Here is an 18,993-nt window from a genome sequence, read left to right as displayed (position 1 = left end):
ATGGCCAGGGAAGACAAACAGGGAGAGCAAGGCTGATAGTCCCCTGGCTTATGCAGGGAGTCAAGAAATCTCTGAAGTTAGGTTTACCAGCAGTGAGCAACTAGCTCAGTCAGTCACGAACTCAGAACTCCTGGTACCCACTGGAACTATAGTCTCCTTCCAGTCCTGCTTCTTTTAACACCCCTGCAGAGCCCATAGCTGCATTCCTCTGCCTTTCACCCTAAGCTGAACCCCCAGCTTGGTAGATCAAGGTTGATCAGCTTGATCTCATGTCTTGGATGTTAGCTCCTAGCTCCTTTGATGCGCTTCTCAAGTAGCTATCTCTGTGGGCTTTGGCAGATGTAGTAGTGAGGATGCACACGTGCTTGGAGCTCTCCTCAGCTCTCCCCAGGTTTATGGGTGTTTAAACCTTGTAGAAAAGGATGAAAACATGAACCTGGATTCATAGAATAGATTCATAGAATAGTTAGGGTTGGAAAGGACCTTAAGATCATCCAGCTCCAACCCCCTGCCATGAGCAGGGACACCTCACACTAAACCATGCCACCCAAGGCTCTGTCCAACCTGGATCATTCTCTACTCATGATTCTCCTAAAGAATGAAGAGCCTGTCTTGAAGTTGTCTTCAAGAGTCTGGAAAACTGCTTTGTGCAAACCTGTTTCCATTTGAAATTCTTCAATACAAAGTTAATTTCCGTTTTTAAAACAGAAAAATACCCATTTGGGTTTTGGTGAGGTTTTTTTTGGCATTTTTGTGGGGTGTTTGGTTTGGTTTTCATTAAATAAAACACTTTTCAGATCACTGGAAAATGACTTTATTTTTCTCTCTTTCCTGAACTTACTTTCTCCAGTGATAAAAAACCCCAAATCACCACAGGTCAAAAGTCCCTCATCATTAATCCCATTATATTAGTGAGGAGAGGTGCTCCAGGCCATTGGATAAGTGAGAACAGAGAGAAACTGAGCATGGGCCCTTGCAGGTAAGGCTCATGCTGTAAAACAAGGACCAGGGTTTCTCTGACAAACCTCTTGATCTCTAAGCCTGGAGTTGAGCTGTCAGACCCATCACTGCTTCACACTGACGGCATTAAAATGGGCTCAAAAAGGCAGCAACCAGAAGTGCTATGACCTCCCCAAAGTGTTCTTTGACACAGGAGTTAAAGGAAATTAAGCGTCAGGGAGGAAATGTCGTGTCAGTCTTGGAGGGAAGTGATTCAAGAGGGATGGACAGGATCTTGTGGGCGCATCACATCACATTCATGTGCCCCAGTGAGCTCTCTGGGGGACCAGGGTGGTGCCACTGCAGCCCCAGAAGGTCTCAGACCCTCAGGACACGGTTGCTCTGCAGGACTGGGTCCGCAGACTCACTGGATAACGTTGGAAGCTGCTTTCTCTCTCCATGCCTTTCTCTTGCCCTTCAAGTTAGATCCAGCTCCTTCTCTTCCTCCTGCTGCTCTCCATGCAAGCCTGTTCCAGGATTTTGTTCCTTTGATGGCTGAAACCTTCCCTTCCATTTCCCAGGTTGAGTTTATTCATGGCTAGTGTATACCTTCTGTTCTTGTGCCAGGATTGTCTGTTAGATCTTCTCCCTCCCCAGCACTTCCCCTGCCCACATTTATTTATAGCAAGCAATCTTCTTTTTTTTTTTTAATCTTTTCTCCTTTTCTTTTCTTCTTTTTTCTCTTCTTTCACCCTCCCCCCCCCCCCCCCAGGAACCTTTTAAGTTCCCACTTACTTTTCCAACCCCCCCCTTTTGGGCAGTTGTCCAGCTTCCCTCTTAATCCGTCTTTTAGAGTCGTGAACCTCATCTCTCCTTGGACTCCTGGGGTTCATTTGTACAGCCCTGGGTCCAGAAGGAGTACGTCGCAGGCTTGTTTTTCTTGGTGAGGCTTAGAAGTGCCTTTCAGCTGTCTCCGAGCCCTGTGTTTTTCTTGTCAGTTTAATATGCTTAGTAATAACACCTACCACTTTTATATGTCACACTCTGCGCTCCTTAGTCAACTACACATTGACTGGCAAAGCAACACAAAGAAATTGGATTTAACCAGAGAGGAAAAAGGTTTCTTTTTTAACCTTTGCCTCCTCCAGGTATTTTTGCAGGTCACAGGATCAGGGCTCCTTGGTGACTCACAGTTCTGCTGCCTGGCAATTGTAGTCTGTGGAGCTCAAAGCAATTACTGAAGCCTTAAACAAACCTTCTTTGGGTGCAGGGACCTCAGTGACACTATTAGCGTCTTGTCTTGAGTGCAAGTCTTGTGGAATCAGTGCTGGGGAGCGTGCAGCAGGGCTGGTAGAAATGCTGTTAGCTTGAAGTGAGATAGGTATAAATAGATATTTTAATATAACTCAGTAATACATATTTTCACTGATATTTTACAGACAAGGACGGGTAATAGGTTGTCATAATAACAGTTCCTGGGAAAAGTGTATTTTTGGACAAAAAGTGAGAAAAAAACCCCACCCTGTTTTGAGAACTGAAAAATGTCTCAGGTTTTCCAAACACGAAACCTACCAGGAGGATATTTCAAAAGGAATTTGATTGTTCATGGGAAATGTTTGTTCCAGTTGAAACAATCTTTTCCCTTCACCAATTGTTTTGAGCCAGCCCTGTTCAGATGGTTGTGTCTGAAAGAAAAACCAAAGGAGACTCAGCCAGAGGAGCCGTGGCTGATCCTGAGCATGGCACAATCTAAGGGAGTGTTTCTGTTTAAAGCAAGCTGTGGATATGTTCCCATTGGTGTTTAATGTTAAAACTGCACCAGCTGGTTACAGCAATGGAGCTGTATCGCTGGTGCATCTCTAGCTGTGTTCCTTATGCTCTCAGCATGGTGCTCCTGGGACATGGACAGTGTTCTCCTGGATCTGGGAAGCTCGAGGGTCTTGCAGGTTTTGGAATCCCACTAAAAATGCAAGGCTGGGGAGAGTTTGGGAGCCAAACGGAACCTGAGATGGGAGGACTGGAGCAAGGGAGTGGGGTGAAGGAGTTCAGTGTCTTCCCTAGTGTCAGCCAGGGAGTTGCAGGAAGGGCTGAGAACACATCCCAGCTCTCTCCTGCCATTGAATCCTTTCATACAGGCTTGTATTAAAGGTGGTTATGCTGTCCAGCATGCCTGCTTGAGTATGAAACATGAAACAGCAGTGACAGACTCACATAAAGAGTGAAAGGAGGGAAGATGCTCACTGCAAGTCCTTTTGCAGCAAAGCTTATGTAGCCAGTGGAGAGGTTTTCCATGACCTTGTGATGGGCAAACCATGTAGGATGCAAATTGGCACACAGATAAGCAGCCCTTATTACTTCTTACCTTGTAAATGTCATATTTTGTCAAACTGGAGGTAAAAGGTATCATCCCACCTAAGCCAGAGGAATACTGTGAGGTGTTAGCACAGAGACTTTAATGCTCAGCTAATTAAAAAAAGTCATCTTTCACACTCCCAGGGGATTTGATTGCTTTTTTTATGAAGGCTGGAGGTATCACACCATTTTCAGATGATGTAATTAACTCGACCTATTTGGTGGCTCCATATTAATGTTTCTTTGTGATAGATTTACAATAAAACTTCATTATTAAACACTCCAGAACAAGATTTATGAGTATCTTGTTTCTTTCCATTCATTATTTCATTCTTCTCATTTGAAAGTGAGTCAGGGCCCCGGGGCACTTTTCTTGTGCCTCCCAGTAATCTTTGCACTGCTCTGGAGAAGACTTATGGCTTTGACCTCTCTTTTTCTCCATTTACTGCATTGCAAAGCGGGTGCAGAGATAAACCACTTTAGAGTTTCACAAGGCTGACGTAATTCATTGAAGAGCACAAAGCACCTGAGGTGAGACAGGCCAGCAAGAGGCTGGGAGTTTTTCAGCTGGGACATATTGTTATTCGTGGTCATCCTTCTTCTTTCAGTTCCAATCCCAAATCCACTGTGTTTAGTGGAACAACTCCCACTGACTGCCTTAGTTCATTGGAAAAGTCTCAAAGGCACCCATGGTGTTGGGCACCAAGCTGCCATTGAGAGCAGTGAGAGGGTATTCATTAATCCCCATTTGTTTCCTAAAGAACAATCTATAAAATCGCCAAGCTGAGCAGTTCTTACAGCAGTAAAAGGGGGTTTGGTCTACAATAGGTTTACAGAGAATTCTGTATTAGAATCAGAGCATAACATTAAACTTCTTTATTTTCTTAAAACAAACTGTTACAGAGGGAACTGCAGACAGATTTCCATACCTGTCTTAACTTCAAAGGTTAGAAACCAGCCCAAACCCCACTGCGTACTTTGCTTCCTGGATTGCCAAGGGCACAACATTCATCATGTACTGGTATTAAATAAACAGACGTAAAACTAACCAGAGATTTTCATTTCTGTTGAGACAATGATGAAAGTTGATTGACCCAAGGGTGGCACTGATCAAGTTACTATTGCCAATAGCTGTGGCCAGGCCAGGGCACTGGGAAATCTACTCAATATTTTGATGCCTTAGTTGGTGCTAAGCTTCCTGCTAACAGCACACGTGCTTCGTTTGCCTGTCTTAGATGCAGGATCACCCATTGCTTTCCATCAGCACAGAGTCCAGCCATCAGGACAAACAGTGAATATTTTGAGTGGTGCCAAGTACCAAACTCCCTTCTCTTCACATGGAGGAGGGATGCTAGACAAGGCTTACAGCACAACACGCAACACAAATTTAATGAGCAGAAAGTGTTCTCTGCAGTGTCTGGCTAAGTCATTCCTGGCATCAGAAACCCTCTCCTACAGTAGACAAAGCTGTTTTTCCAGTGCAAAGCTGTCCTTCTGTGTTACGCCTGTGGAATAGGAACTCTTTCTGTCACTGGACACAGAAGATTTATATAAGAGATGAGGTGGCCCTGAAACACCATTCTTGCAATAATTAATTGGCTGCTGCTCTGAAGCACAGAGGCAACATTTTGAGAGACATTATCTGCTGTCCTGCTTGAATTAAGAATTCATAAGGGCACAAATCATTCTGCAGGCTTTGTTTTGCTTTAAGTTATACTGTATACAAATTATCTGAGAAGAGAAGCTGATTAATGACATAGAAAGAGAGAGCCCAGAAGACAATACATCTCCTCTGTATCTAATCTCTTCTACCTTCCAGTCTGCCCACCTGCCTGCAGGACAGTGCAGTGGAGAGCAAACCAAATGCTCAAACTCCTGCCCCAGGCCCCTTTTCTGTTTCTCTGTTTCTCACCAGGGTTATGATAATTACAGTCTTCTGCAGAAAGCTTTCAGTTCTGAGGCCAGAGGAAAGCAACTGTTGCTCTCAGCATCATCTCTGTTGTGTTCAGTACTTGCAACAGGCAGGAGACTGCTTTACCATGTCCTAATCACCTTCCATTTGCACCAGTTAGGCATTGGATTTTCGAGTAGCAGGATGGATGTTTAGCTTGTCTTCATCATGCAATCTATTAGGTAACTAGATTCTTACTTTCCCTCCCTTTAAAGATTTTAGATCCATATCTGAGCTTTCCAAGCATGCTGATAGTGTTTGGCATGAGCTAGGACAGAAGTGGCATGAGAGTGAAACATGCGTTTCCCAGATGCTCTAGGTTCTTCGTTCAAGTATTTACAAGGCCAGATGTGTTTTCTTAGCCTTTTTAGACGGGGATGTAACCTGCGTCTCCCAGACAGGTCAAGCACAGCTTAACACAACTATCACCTGCACCTTTCCATATCCCTCATGGCTCCTTCCATTGTGTCCCCAGAGGAAGGCAACTTGGGTAACTGTCCAGAGGCTTGCACAAGCATGTGCTCAAAATGCAGACAAAGGACCTTTTTTGTGCATATCCTTGCCTTCAAAAGAAGGGCGTATAGAGTCTGTGTCACTTGGAACTGCTTGGCTATAGCCTTTCCTTGCCTACAGCTATGAGCGGCTACCACTTGTATTCACACGCTGGGCAGACTGCAGACACTCTGCAGGTTGGCAGTGTGGCCAGCTGGTAATCCAAAGGGATAATAGCGGATGAGGGCTGTTACAGAATCTGTTGCTGTGGCCCCTCTTGCCCACTGCTGTTGGTACAGTGTCCACCAAGCACAAGAGAAGCTGTTGGGGCTCTGCCTTTCCTGGACCAGCCATGAGCAACCATAAAGTTGCTAAGCTAGTGTCCTTTGCCAGCCTGCAGGGAAGCAGTGCCAGGTCTCAGTGTATACATAAAAACCAGGAAGAGAGCAAAGTGCCTCTGGTAGAGTCACTGCAACTGCCTTTGCCCTGGGTTTAGCCTGAAGACTCAGACTGGCAGAGCAGGAGCTGTTTTAAACAGAGGGATGTGCCACAGCATCCCTAGAGTGGAGTAGAGTTGGAAAGGAGCTCACAGCCCCTGGCCAAGCGGCAGACTCATCCTGGAATGATCTCGGAGGCCTTTGACATGGCCAGTGGGGGCAGAAAGTTGTAACCTATCCATTATAACCTGGCCCACAGCATCTTCCAGCTTTGCAGGGAAGACAGGCAGTGCCCATGGTATAGGGGTAAGTAGTGCTGAGTTAGGGCTTTGACTCTGCCCAGGGCTGCAGATGAGAGATGTGTAATTCCACTGCTGGTGCTGGCTCTGGACAGATTCCTCACCTTCTGAAGGTGTTCAAATCTAGGCTAAACAGATGTGTCAGGGTTTACACAGCGAGGGTCAGAACCTCCTATCAAAGGAATCAAGTAGGTGACCTCTTGGCAGCCACTCCATTTTTGATGAGCCGTCACTAATGACTTAACCTGTTGCAGCACAGACCACTGGCTAAAGATCACTGATTACAGCAGCATTGGCTTCCTGATGGTCTTGTGTGCCATGACCAGGTCTGACTTGGTTTGTCTGCTGAAGATCAGCAGAATCACAGAGCACAGTTTGCTCTGGCTGCAGAATGATCTATGGGGCACCAACTCACGTTAAATTAAGCTCACAAAATGAGCTTTTCAGTGGAAACAGAGTAGAGCTGCAGGGACTAGAATTAGACCAGACCAAAAGTGTCAAGGGAAGAGGCAGGCTGAAGCAGAGCTTATTTGCAGAACTTCAAATGAATCACAGACTCACAGAATGGTTTGGGTTGGAACCTCTTTCCTGAGCTGCCACAAGGATCTGAGCTGAAGCTTCTGATCCACAAAGTGCAAATACAATTTTACCACCATTCAAAGTACCTGGAGAGACCAGAACTGGCGATATCAGTATGTGGTAAGAAATCAAAGCAATAAATCTGCTAACAGATGAGAATTGCAAGAATAATTGATTCTGTAAGAGGAGCACAGAAAACAAAGCTCAACATATTTATTCCTGCAGAACATCCTCATTCCATGAAAGACCATTTGGAAGCTCATGAAACAAAAAAAGCGGGCAGAGCGGAAGGTGACCCTCAATCAAGACCCCAATTCCATATCTGTAGAGGAATTAGCAAAGGGAACGTGAGATTCTTCCCTGTGAGGGTGCTGAGGCGCTGGCACAGGGTGCCCAGAGAAGCTGTGGCTGCCCCATCCCTGGCAGTGTTCAAGGCCAGGTTGGACACAGGGGCTTGGAGCAAGCTGCTCTAGTGGAAGGGGTCCCTGCCCGTGGCAGGGGTTGGGGCTGGATGAGCTTTAAGGTCCCTTCCAACACAAACCAGTCTGGGATTCTATGATTTGGGGTAGGATATGGACCTAAATGTAGAGGGAATTGGTTTCTGAGAGATTAAGAAGGAAAAAAAGGAGCAGGATGAAGAAGAGAAGAGGTAGAGGGAGTACCCAAGACCTCCAGCAACCCTGAGATGGACAAGTGCTAAGCTGCAGTACAGCCTGCAAGAGAAAATCAAGGAAGGTGGGAAAGCTATAAGGGGAGAAAATAGCCAATGGTTCCAGAAAACAGAGTGTGATAGGCAAACTTTATGCCAGTCTATTGTAATATGGTCACTGATTATAGAAACACTGTGACAACAGGGGAGAACAAGGCAAAGATCTCAAAACCCTACAAACTGGGCAGCAGAGGCTCTCAGACCTTGCAGAACTCTGCAAACCTGCTGTGCCCGTAGAACTACACATTGTTCTTTAGGGGTTTTTGGAACAAATATAATTAAAAATAAGAAAGCTGCATCCTATCCAATCTAATGGGGAAAGGGGAGCAGATATTCTTCATATGGGGTAGCTGAATTAACTACAGAAAAAAATAAGCAGAAGCGATCTTTGCGTCTCAGAGGCAGTAAATGCTTTCACAAGGGAAGCTAAAGTCAGATATTAGCTCTCTGATTTAAAATTAAAACAATTGATCAATTGTCCTTGCTAGAATTAATAGCAAAACAAATAAGCCTGCGATATTAAACTGAAATTCATTGTCTAGATCTTGTGAAATCCAAATGGATGGGTCTCTCAGGACTCTTCTGCGTATTTATTATGGTTGAATGAATTGCATTTTTTAGTACATAGAAGTCCGATAGTGGACAATTGAACAGTAAAAGTAATTCTAAAAAGCATCTGGGTTTTGATTTTGGTTTCATTTTCAGGGTTTTTTTATTGTGTGAATTAGGATTTTCCAGAGCTGGTCAAATGATACACGGCAAACAGTATACTGAGAACCAGGCAGCAGTATCTATGGAGAAGGAGGTGAAATCTCAGCCAGCTTTTTATGCTGCAATTAGAATTAAAGAAGCTGCATCTTTTCAGGTCTAGGTAGGGAAAGCGGCTGCTCGCAGTGTTCAGCGTGAGCAGCCACTCATTAGCTTCTGGTTAAGCCTTGGTGGCAGAAGCGTTGCGATTGTACTTCTCTTCCCCAGATAGACTGGGCTTATTAGTAAGCACAAGCATGTTAGCACGAGCAGAGCTGATACCAGCATACGTTTCCCAGCCCGACCTGAGAACTGCATTCCACACAGCTAATGGGGATGGGGTCCAAGACTTTGCTGACTCTTCATCAGGGATTATAGTGATAGGACAAAGGGTGATGGGTTCAAACATAACCAGGGGAGATTTAGATTGAATGTAAGGCACAAGTTCTTCCCTGTGAGGGTGCTGAGGCGCTGGCACAGGGTGCCCAGAGAAGCTGTGGCTGCCCCATCCCTGGCAGTGTTCAAGGCCAGGTTGGACACAGGGGCTTGGAGCAAGCTGCTCCAGTGGAAGGGGTCCCTGCCCGTGGCAGGGGTTGGAACTGGATGAGCTTTAAGGTCCCTTCCAACCCAAACCAGTTTGGGATTCTATGGCTCTATGACTACCCAGACTTTTAGTACTTGATTTCTCGTGTTCCTTTACTTCCTGAAAAGCAACAGGTTCTTTAAAATGGAATAATATAAAATTCTTGCTTCTTGCTTTATAGTTTTGTTCCTGAGGGTGATTTATTCCAGCTTTGCGCTACCAGGCTCTTTTATAAGTCCTGGTCTTGGGATCCTGCCTGTGTTTGTCTCTCTTGCAGGCTGAAGCATTTGGGCATGGCCCTTTGCGTACCCTGCTGCCTCAGCATGGTGCTCAGCATAGGTATATAGATGACATGCGTTGTTCTCATAAAACATATATAATGTACAAGGAATGCCACTAAACATGAGGCTCACTGGGGGTAGGCACTAAAATGCCTTTTGAGGGTTCCCTTTTTGAGGGAACCTCAGGGCAAGGTTTGGGTTCAGTAAAATAAAGGGCAGCAGACTGTATCTGCTGAGCATTTGAATGAAGCCAGATAAGAAGGAATTAATGACCCAGAACTCAGGCTTATTGCAGCATCCCGCCTTTGTTATTGCTATGTGTAATTTCCCTGTTGTATTTAATCTCTTCTTGGATACTGACACATCCTTCAGGTCTGCATGTTTAAACAGGGTGTGCGTTGTAGTTCTTCCTTGGGCTGCCGGGACTGCAGGTGCTGTCTCTGAGTCAGCATTTCCCTGGATGTGGTTGCAGAATAGGAGTGATGGGTTTCCTGCCATCAGCTCCTCACTTTCAGTTTGAGGTCTTTTGTTTTATGTTTAACGATGTCTTTTGCTTCAAATTCAGGATTTTTCTCCAAATGACAATTGAAAGATGTTTCCTAATGAGCTCGCTCGGAGTGAAAATATAAATGGTTTCCCTTGAAAGACATCAAAATGAAACATTTCATCTGGAGTGGAGGGAATTGCTTGTTTGCTTTTCTTTTCCTTAAGCAGATAGTTCAGCAAAACTAAGGTAAGTTAATAAAACGTTTCTCATTCTGCTGTTTCTTTTTTCCACATAAATCAAGGACTCGCAAAACGCTGCAAATACCCAGGGCCTGCCAGTTCCACTGCATTTAACAAAGATGCTTCCTGGGGCTTTCTGAACCCCAGACACATTTCTCTTCTTCTGCTCCTCAGCTCCATAACTCCAGTTTCTTTGCCACCTCTCAGACCTCCTTCTTGGTGGCTTTGTTAGAGTCACAGGGATTAGGTTTTCAGATCTGCTGTAGTGTATGGATAAGTGGGTATGCCAACTGCATGGGTGCACGTGTGGGACAAGAGAGCCCCTTCATTCTGAGCTCAATCCACATGGTAGCTCAGCAGAGAAGTATGAGATACAGCAGATGTGGGAGGCATGGTCAGTGGTTCCCCTGACTGACTGTGCGTTTCCCTGCAGAGGAAAGGGGATCATTCTCTTAGTAGTATAAATCAGGAATATCTCCTAAGCAGTGATGATTTTACACTTGTGCAATCTTTTAAGTCAGTAAGACTGGAAACAAATCCAGGGAGTGATTTCTGAAAAGCTATTTCTCCTTCTTTATATTGTTCGATCATCTGCAAGAGGGAGGAAATTAAGTGCAAGAACAGTTCTAAAATGATGGTGAATAATGAAATACGCTAAGGAAATTCTGCTCATGCAGTATCTCATCTCACCCATGTTATGAAGCAGTAGGTAGCTTCCAGTGCCTTCAGACTGGGAACAGGCAACAACATGATGCTCCCAAGATGCTCAGTCCATCCGCCCCGGATCTTGTTTGTCAGCCAGGTGAAGCAGCCCACACTGCTCCCACCCTGCTCCTCCTGACCACAGCAACAGGCCTGATGGCCCCAGTTGTGGTGACCAAGTGCAGAGGTACCCAACTGGTACCCCTGCGCAGAATCAGTCCCATTAGATGCACACATTATTGTCTTTCTTGTCATTTCCTGATTCTCCTTCTTGGCACCCTTGTACCTCTGCACCTCCACCCCAGTCTCCTCCCAAATGAAAAGTCTTGCCCCGGTTACTATTACACTGCTCATACCAGCTTTGCTATGTATGCACTGAAATCTGGTACTTCTGATGCTGGCATGTAAGTAGTCTTGGCCTTATATACTGTTGCCAATATGGTTATGCAGATGCTGTGCTACCCAAAAGCTCCCCAGGGTTCCCCTCAGATCAGCTGTGAAGTCTGGCCATTTCTCATATCATTCCCCCCTAACCATCCATGAAATCCAACCATCCTTCACACAGCTGCCTGTAAATGGTGTTGCATCTCACACAGTAATCAAACACATCCAGCCCCTTCTCACGTGATGTCCATCTGTGTTCAAATCCTCTCCGGTTAGTGTAACCGCAGCACCAGTCAGTAGCCCAGGCTTCTGCCTGCTGCCCTAATAGCTTCTCCTTCAAATGGTGTGATGGAGGGACAATGTCCAGACAACCTCAGAGGAGACAGGTACTTATGAATAGAGTATGAAGAAAAACTCTCTGGTTGCAGCGAAAAGCAGTTTAACATCTTACTGTGTTGGTGAGAAGACTGAGGCTACAGTATTTAACAGACTAGGGTAAACCTCCTTCTAAAAGGGACACTTTACAGTACCTTGTGAGACAGGCTGAAATCTGGGACATTGGGATCCTTGGGACTTTGGGCAAGGTAATAGGATGCAGTCACCTTGGGATAGAGGACTAACTGCTCTAACATAACACAGTAGCCTGAATGAAGTCAGTGAGGATACCTTGCACTGATACCTCTGAGAGAGGAGACCCGGGAGCAGTGATTGCTGTTTAGTTCAAAGTCTGCACCCAGTGCCTCGGGGAAGTAAATAAAATATTAAATCAAATCCTTCAAAGCTTCCTGTGCTCCTTCCAGAAACCTCAGCAACATCAGGCTGCCCGCGAGCTACCAGGGCTGGGTGAGCTCTGCTAGGAACTGGCTCTTCCTGACCTCTTCGACTTCAGCTGGAGCTGTGCTTGGTCAGCACTTCCAAGCACCGCCTGCCAGAGGAACCACACTAACTGTTGGGTCTGAAACCTTGCGCTCAAACCAGAGAACTCTCTCCATGCATCTGCAGCAATGCCCGGGCGTGAGGACAGCTGCTTTGTAAGAATACCTGGGTTTGATTTAAAGGCTTTATCTGATGGAGAATCAACAACAAGCCCAGATTATTTATTCCACCAGTGAGCCTCCCTCATTGTGTATATTTGCACCATAGTTAAGGAGAGTTTTGCCTCTATCAATGGATTTTGCTGTGCTGTTATTCAGAAGGATCTAGAAAGGATGGTGAAATGGGCATAGAGGAACCTTTTGAAATGCAACAAATCCATGTACCAGGTCCTGCGTGTGTGGAGAAATAACCCCATGCACCAATACAGGCTGGGGGCAAAGTAGTTCTGCAGAGAGGGACCTGGGTGTCCTGGTGGACAATGAGTTGTCCATGAGCCAGCAGCAGTGTGCCCTTGTGGCCAAGAAGGCCAACGGTGCCCTGAGCTGCATTAGGAAAAGCATTGCCATCATGTTGAGGCAGTGCTTTTCTACTCAACCCCAGTGAGGCTTCACCTGGAGCACTGTGTCCAGTTGTGCGCTCCCCAGTACAAGAGAGACATGGACATACTGGAGTGAGTCCAGCAGTGAGCTACTAGAATGACTGAGTAATAGAATGATTAAGGGTCTGGAGCATCTCTCCTGTGGGGAAAGTCTGAGGGAGCTGGGGCTGTTCAGCCCAGAGAAGAGAAGGCCCAGGGAGGATGTGATCAAAGTGTGTATCTGAAGGGAGGGTGTCAAGAGGATGGGGCCAGGCTCTTCTCGGTTGTGCCGAGTGATAGGACGAGAAGGGATGGGTATAAAGTAAAGAACCTGAACGTGAGGAAGAACTTCTTTCCTGTAAGGGTGACTGAGCATTGGGATAGGTTTCCCAGAGAAGTTCTGGAGTCTCCTACCCTGGAGATATTCAGGAGCTGCTGGGACACAATCCTGAGCAATGCTTAAGCAGGGAGGTTGGGCTAGATGACCTCTGTGGTCCCTTCCAGACTCACCCATGTTGTGATCCCTGTGAGAAGAGGTTTTGTAGTAGTGAACTGACATCATGCAGGAATAAGGTCTTGCATAAAAACCTGACCCTCTCTATTGTTTGTTAATCATTTGACTGAGTTGTTCCGCATCCCTGCAACATCATGCTGAAACATCAAGCAACTAGATGGAGGCAGGGAAAGCTTCTCTTAGAAGGACTACAATAGATGAAGGAGATTTAAATAGGGCTCAGAAGCCCAAAGTGCCATTTACAGATGAGCTGGTGTCTGCCTGTGGAGACCAACTGTACTGTAAAGTCTAGGTGACCTCCTGATGTCAGAGAGAACAATCCATCTATCAAGGTTAAAGGACTGGATTTAGATTAATTCTAGAGCTTGTCCAATAAGATAAAGCACTGTAGTGAAGGTAAATATTTGCAGCTTTATTTGCTGTGAGATTAATGTAATTGGTTTGGATTCCTTCACATCCTCCGGCCTCTTCATAAACACTGCACACTGTTAAATGCTGCAATAATGAAGGCATTTTGTCTTCATCATACTGGAGGGCAAGAGGCAGGGGAGAGCTATTCCTGCAAAATATTAGCCCAGTTTTGCAGACCCCAGAGGATCTATTAATTTAGGTTAGAGTCTCTGCATCTAAGCAAGGGCTGAGCTTGGTGAGCATGTGAATCTTTCCACAGCCCCACCTCCATCTCCTTCTGGGCCTTTCACCCCCCTCTTCCTTTCTTTTTTCATATAGCCAGTGTAGAACCTGAGTACGGAGTAACCTAGAACATGGGGAGCTCGTCTGGAATTGCCTCCCCAAGGGCTGCCAAGTAGGGCTTTAGATTGCTAGGAAAATTCCACAGCTCCGTTATCTGGCATCCATGCTGTGAGACAGTGCACTCAGAAATCCCGAATCTCAGCTGTCAGATGATAAATGGAGTAACTGATCTTAAGGAAGTGGGAGATAAGAGGGAAGAGAGAGTTTGATCCTAGCCCAGCCCCAGTAACCAGTGCAAGTGTTACTGGTAATGGGAGAGGAGAACATGCTTCTCTGGCAAGAAACTGGAGGTAAACTCAGCATTACCCCAGGATAACTACTATTAATTAGTAGTTGATATTAATAGCTGTCTACCTCCTGCCAGCCCCAGTATCGCAGCATCACTGGGACTAAAGGCAGCTCTGGACACCACCGAGTCCCACTCCGCTGCTCAGCGCAGGTTCACCTAGCACAGATTCCCAGGACTGTGTTCATCGGGGTTTGGGATATGACAAGAGGAAAAGTTTTTCTTGTGCTGAAATGGAATTTCAATGGTATTTCAGTTTTATATTCATGTGTTCTTGTCCTTTCACTGAGCACTGACGAGAAGAGTCTGGTTCCATCTCCTTCACTCGCCTCTATCACTGCAGAGTTGCTACAACCACACAACCACAGGGATGTGCTCACTCCCTCTGTCTGGCCAGGGCAGCCCCCTGCCAGTTTCCTCTAACTCAAGTGGAAATCAAAATAGATTCCATCTCTGTTATTCAGAAAGTTTGGCTTCAGAAAGGCCTCCCAACACCAACCACCAGAAACACAGATGGACAATGACAAATGGAACAGAAAGCAGCTCTCTTCCACTGTGGAAGCTGCTGGCAGACAGCTGGTGTTTGGGTAAATGAAGTCCAGCCTCAAAGTAGAACTGGCTTCTCAACACACAGCCAAAGTACTGTCTGTGCGGGTATTGATAGGCATGAGTCCCAAACTGGCTGCTGCTGGGAGCATCTCAGTGATCAGAAAAGTGAATAAGTACCAATATGTGCAAAATGAATTCAAACCTGCACGTCTCCGGTGTTGGACAGGCTGGATCCTGCTTGTGTTTCTTCAGCCCATCATTATTCGTTTCTTGAGGTTTTTTATAATCAACCATTCAATGGATGTTTCATGCTCAGAGACTGTTAAGTAGTTTGGAGACTATTTTAGATACCCACTTGTCTGTCTCTCTGCTCTGTGATTTCCTTTCCAACCTGGAGACATTCATTAGTGGGGCGCTTCACTAGAATTCATACATATTCTATGATTATTGTTATCAAAATGACACTGTCCACATTGGCGTGTACAACAGTAGTGATACATGGCTTGATGAGCTATTAAGTCCCAGCCAGAGATATTGATTAGGTGGGTTTGGCTTAGCTATTGAAAAGTAGCAAAAATGGTTTATTGCAAATACCCTATGCAGTGACAGGGATAATTCTTATCAGTCCACAAACTGTCACATGAAAAAGCAGTTCTCTCTCTAATTTTCCTCTCTCTGAGAGTGTGAAAGCCAAGTGCAGGGGATGTGGGTAGCTTGTGGGGCTGGAGGGTAGGTTGCCACATGAAAGCTGGAGGAAGTGCTTGTGTAGAAAAGGAGCAGCACTATTCAAAGGCCCCACCTATTTCCACATTACGATTTCTGGAATAATATCAGGCTTTCCTATACTGCCATTGAGTGGATTTTGTCTTTCCAGACTCCAATCTGGTTAGGATACCTGAGCACCTGGAAGAATTCTGTTGTTTCAGTGGTGCCTGGATGAGATAATGGAGTGACTGAAACAAATCACTCATCAGATAACATTGTCTAAGTGGCACTGTGTCCACCTGCCTGTGCTACTGTCCCTGCTGGTGCCAGTGGGGTGATGAGGACTGATGAGGGAGGGACTGCTGTTACAGGGCTACTGCCTCTCAGCAGTGTCTCCAGTCCCCCACATGCTCATCATGGGCCCTGCTCATACAGCTTTAGCTCTGAAAGTTCCCACTTCAACACATAAGTAGATGTCAAGATACAATCATCACACTACTAATTCTACAGGCATACTGCAGGTGACTGTCTTCTGACTGTAATGTAGAGCATTTATATGCCAGAATGTGAGCATAAGGCAGTTTCAGGTCTGTGATTTCTGCGTAGAAATTATCATCACACTTAGACCTGTTGCCACCAGCACAAACCACCCACCCAGAGACCTGAGTTTTCCCAGGGTATTGCAGAAATACATGGGTGAGCCCATGCAGAGAACTTCTTGCAGTGCAGCTTCCCAATCAAACCTATAAATCATCATTGGCATAACACTGGAGCTGAAGAACATCTGGTATCTGCTAATGCCAACAGTGTGGCAGAAAATAGAGCTATGTAGATTAATGAGAGAAAGGAGCTCTGCCTTAAAATAATGGGAGACTGAAACACAGCTGAAACATTTGACAGCAACCCAGCCTAGTGCTGTGCTGTGTAGTCTGGTAGCTCCAGCTCTGATTTTGTGAAGCACTCTTTGCTGGAGATCAATAGATCCCGGTAACTGAACAAACCAGGACTGATCACAAGTTCCCATCTGAGCATCTGCAGTGATTTAACACAAGCCCTCATTATAATAGTACATAATCAGGACTGGTTATGCTGACCTGGGGATCTGATCTAAATGGATCACATTCACTAAAGTCTTCCTGATACCTCTTGGGAATAAGTGCCAGGACCTGCTCTCAGGATGCAAGCTTAGCATTTCTAAAGGGTGTATCTGCACAGAAGAGGGTCTGGATGGCTGCCACCAGTGATAAATAGGGTCTGTAATGGGGAGTCTAAACAGTTCTGCCCTGGCCACAGTGATGGCCACTGCTCTTGGCAGACAGAAGGTCTACCTAGTACATACCCTAGGACCTTCTTTACCAGCTGGTATAAAGAAGTGGTAGCCTTGGCTAAGGTGACAGTTCCAGATCCTTTTACAATCAAAAGGAGGGAGAGTGCTGGACCAGTCCCAGGTGGAGGAGGCTGGAAAGAAGACTGCAGGTATTAGCGAGTGTGAGGTGAGATTTAACACCACACATCACAGACACTTCCTGAGATACTTCTGGAATTTCAGAGTCCAAACTATTCCCTGTCCCCACTGTATCCTGTGCGTACCCAGCACAGGATTCATCAGGTTCATCCCGGGCTAACAAGCAGCCTGGACACTAATGCTGGTGATAAATGAGTGTTTAGTAGGGAGGAATAGTGTAAAGCCTTTTTTTCCTCTGTCTCACCCTCAGGAGCCTTCCCATTATGAGTAGGGAACATTGCTTGGAGAAGTCAGGTGAACAATTAGCAGTGCCCAGCTGTTGTATTTGCAAACACCACATTTCTGGCCAGGTTGTGGAAAATCTCTTTTCTTTCCTCTTCACAATTTTCTTCTTCCATTATGTATAGCATAAGGATACCTTAGCAGGGATACCTTAGCAGCAGCGCAACACGTTCCACCCAGGTGTAGGGTTAAGGTGAGGGTTGGCGTTAGGGTGAAGGTTAGAGTTAAAGTTAGAACTAGGGTTAGAGTTAGGGTTAGGAACAGGGTCTGCATTCACAAGAGAAACATTTGCAACATTCCAAAGGCTTGGGCAAAGGAAAACGTTCCTGGCCCAGGGAGATGGAGATGCTGTATGGGTGTCCCAGCACCCACAGCACTAACAGGCAGGAGGTTTCCAGTGGACGTCTTCCTACCTCAGGGGACTGAGCCACTGCGACTCCAGAAGAGAAAGCAATGAAGAGAGCTGCATGTCTCCGATCACCCTGGCTCTTCCAGGGCATTCACTTAGCCTAAGAGGTGCTGAAAACATGGGTTGGGAAAAGAGGAAGGACATGCAGCCACACAGCAGCAGACTCAGCTATCAATGGCACTCATGGCACAAGTGCAGAGAGCCCGAAATGGCACATTCACTAAGTGTTCTCAGCAAGCCCTGTGCAGCAGAGACCTGCAAGAAACCCCAGGGTTCACCCACAGGGGTAGCAGCTGCCCGAAACTGATGATAGCCAAGGAAGACACCGGCATTTACTCACCTGGTCTTGAGTCTTCAAAGCTAAAAGGAGAAAACTTTGGTGCTCATGTTAAGAAACGGTTCCTCTTCAACGCGAGGAACAGCAGTAGCGTGTTCTGGGGTAACACTGGTCATCTGTAGTTCACCGGTGATGACAAAGGGGAGCTGGGTTGTGTCTGCAAGGAAGGTGAAAGCAGCCCTGGCTGCAGTTTCCAGCCTGCAGAGGAGATGAGCAGAGCACCCAGTTTAGCATGCACCCAGCACACCGGCTACCGGGCTGGCTGGAGGTCACAGCCAAACCCCATGCCAGAGAGCAGGGCCTGCAAAGCTGAGGAAATGGATTGTAGAGCTTGTACCAAACAGCACCGTCAGGTTTGAAGTGCTGGCATCAACCAAACCATCCTGACACCCCAAGAGAGGAGGGAGGACATCCCTGCTTCTTGGACCCTCCGGTCCCTTATAATCGTTCGCATGTACTGGATATGGACACAGGGTCCCTCCGATGCCTGTTTCTGGCCGTGCCAAGAGGTATTGTTGGCAGCCTCACACTGTTCCGGTGTCTGAACTGAGGGATTGCTTTTCCCAATGCTTTCCTTCTCTGGGTTTTCTCTTCCTGAGCTAAACTGGTTTTTAAGCTGCTCCATCCCCTGGGGGCTGCTACTGGAAATCGGGGGTCCCCAAATACTTGCTTTCTTACCGAAACTCCCTGCCTTCACATTGACTGCTTTATCACGCCCAGGGGCTCTGCTTGCTCCAAGCACAGGTTCAGCTCTCGGCTGAACTTGCTTTCTCTTATGTTGTGCAGTATTCACAGTCCTCCCTGAAATGCTGGGGAACAAGTAGAAGATTCAGGAAATTTAATTCAAGTTGCTTTCAAAACATTTAATTCACTCTCTGAGTTCCAGGAGCTGAAGTCCCTTGAATCACAAAGTGATAACACTTTCCTTTCTAAAAGGAAACCATCGTATGATCTTCCTTAGTGATGTCTTTATCATTCTTTAATTGCCGCTTTTGTTTTTCAACAGAAAAATAAGCATGAAAAGAAGCCAAGAAAAGTATATATTTACATAAAAGTAAT

The 18,993-nt window shown here is 46.0% G+C and overlaps 1 protein-coding gene across 1 annotated transcript in view; it reads left to right on the top strand.

Moving 5' to 3' along the window:
• Positions 1 to 18,993, top strand: part of SHISA6 (shisa family member 6) — a gene marked incomplete at both ends in the record, with an annotated part of 224,557 nt that overhangs the window by 96,210 nt on the left and 109,354 nt on the right. The gene's annotated exons all lie outside the window — the stretch shown is intronic.

The sequence above is a fragment of the Psittacula echo genome (assembly GCF_963264785.1).
Source record: "Psittacula echo genome assembly, chromosome: 14".
Taxonomy (NCBI): Eukaryota; Metazoa; Chordata; class Aves; order Psittaciformes; family Psittacidae; genus Psittacula; species Psittacula echo.
The sequence above is the reverse complement of the archived record's forward strand: the minus strand, read 5'-3'. Positions and strand labels throughout refer to the sequence as shown.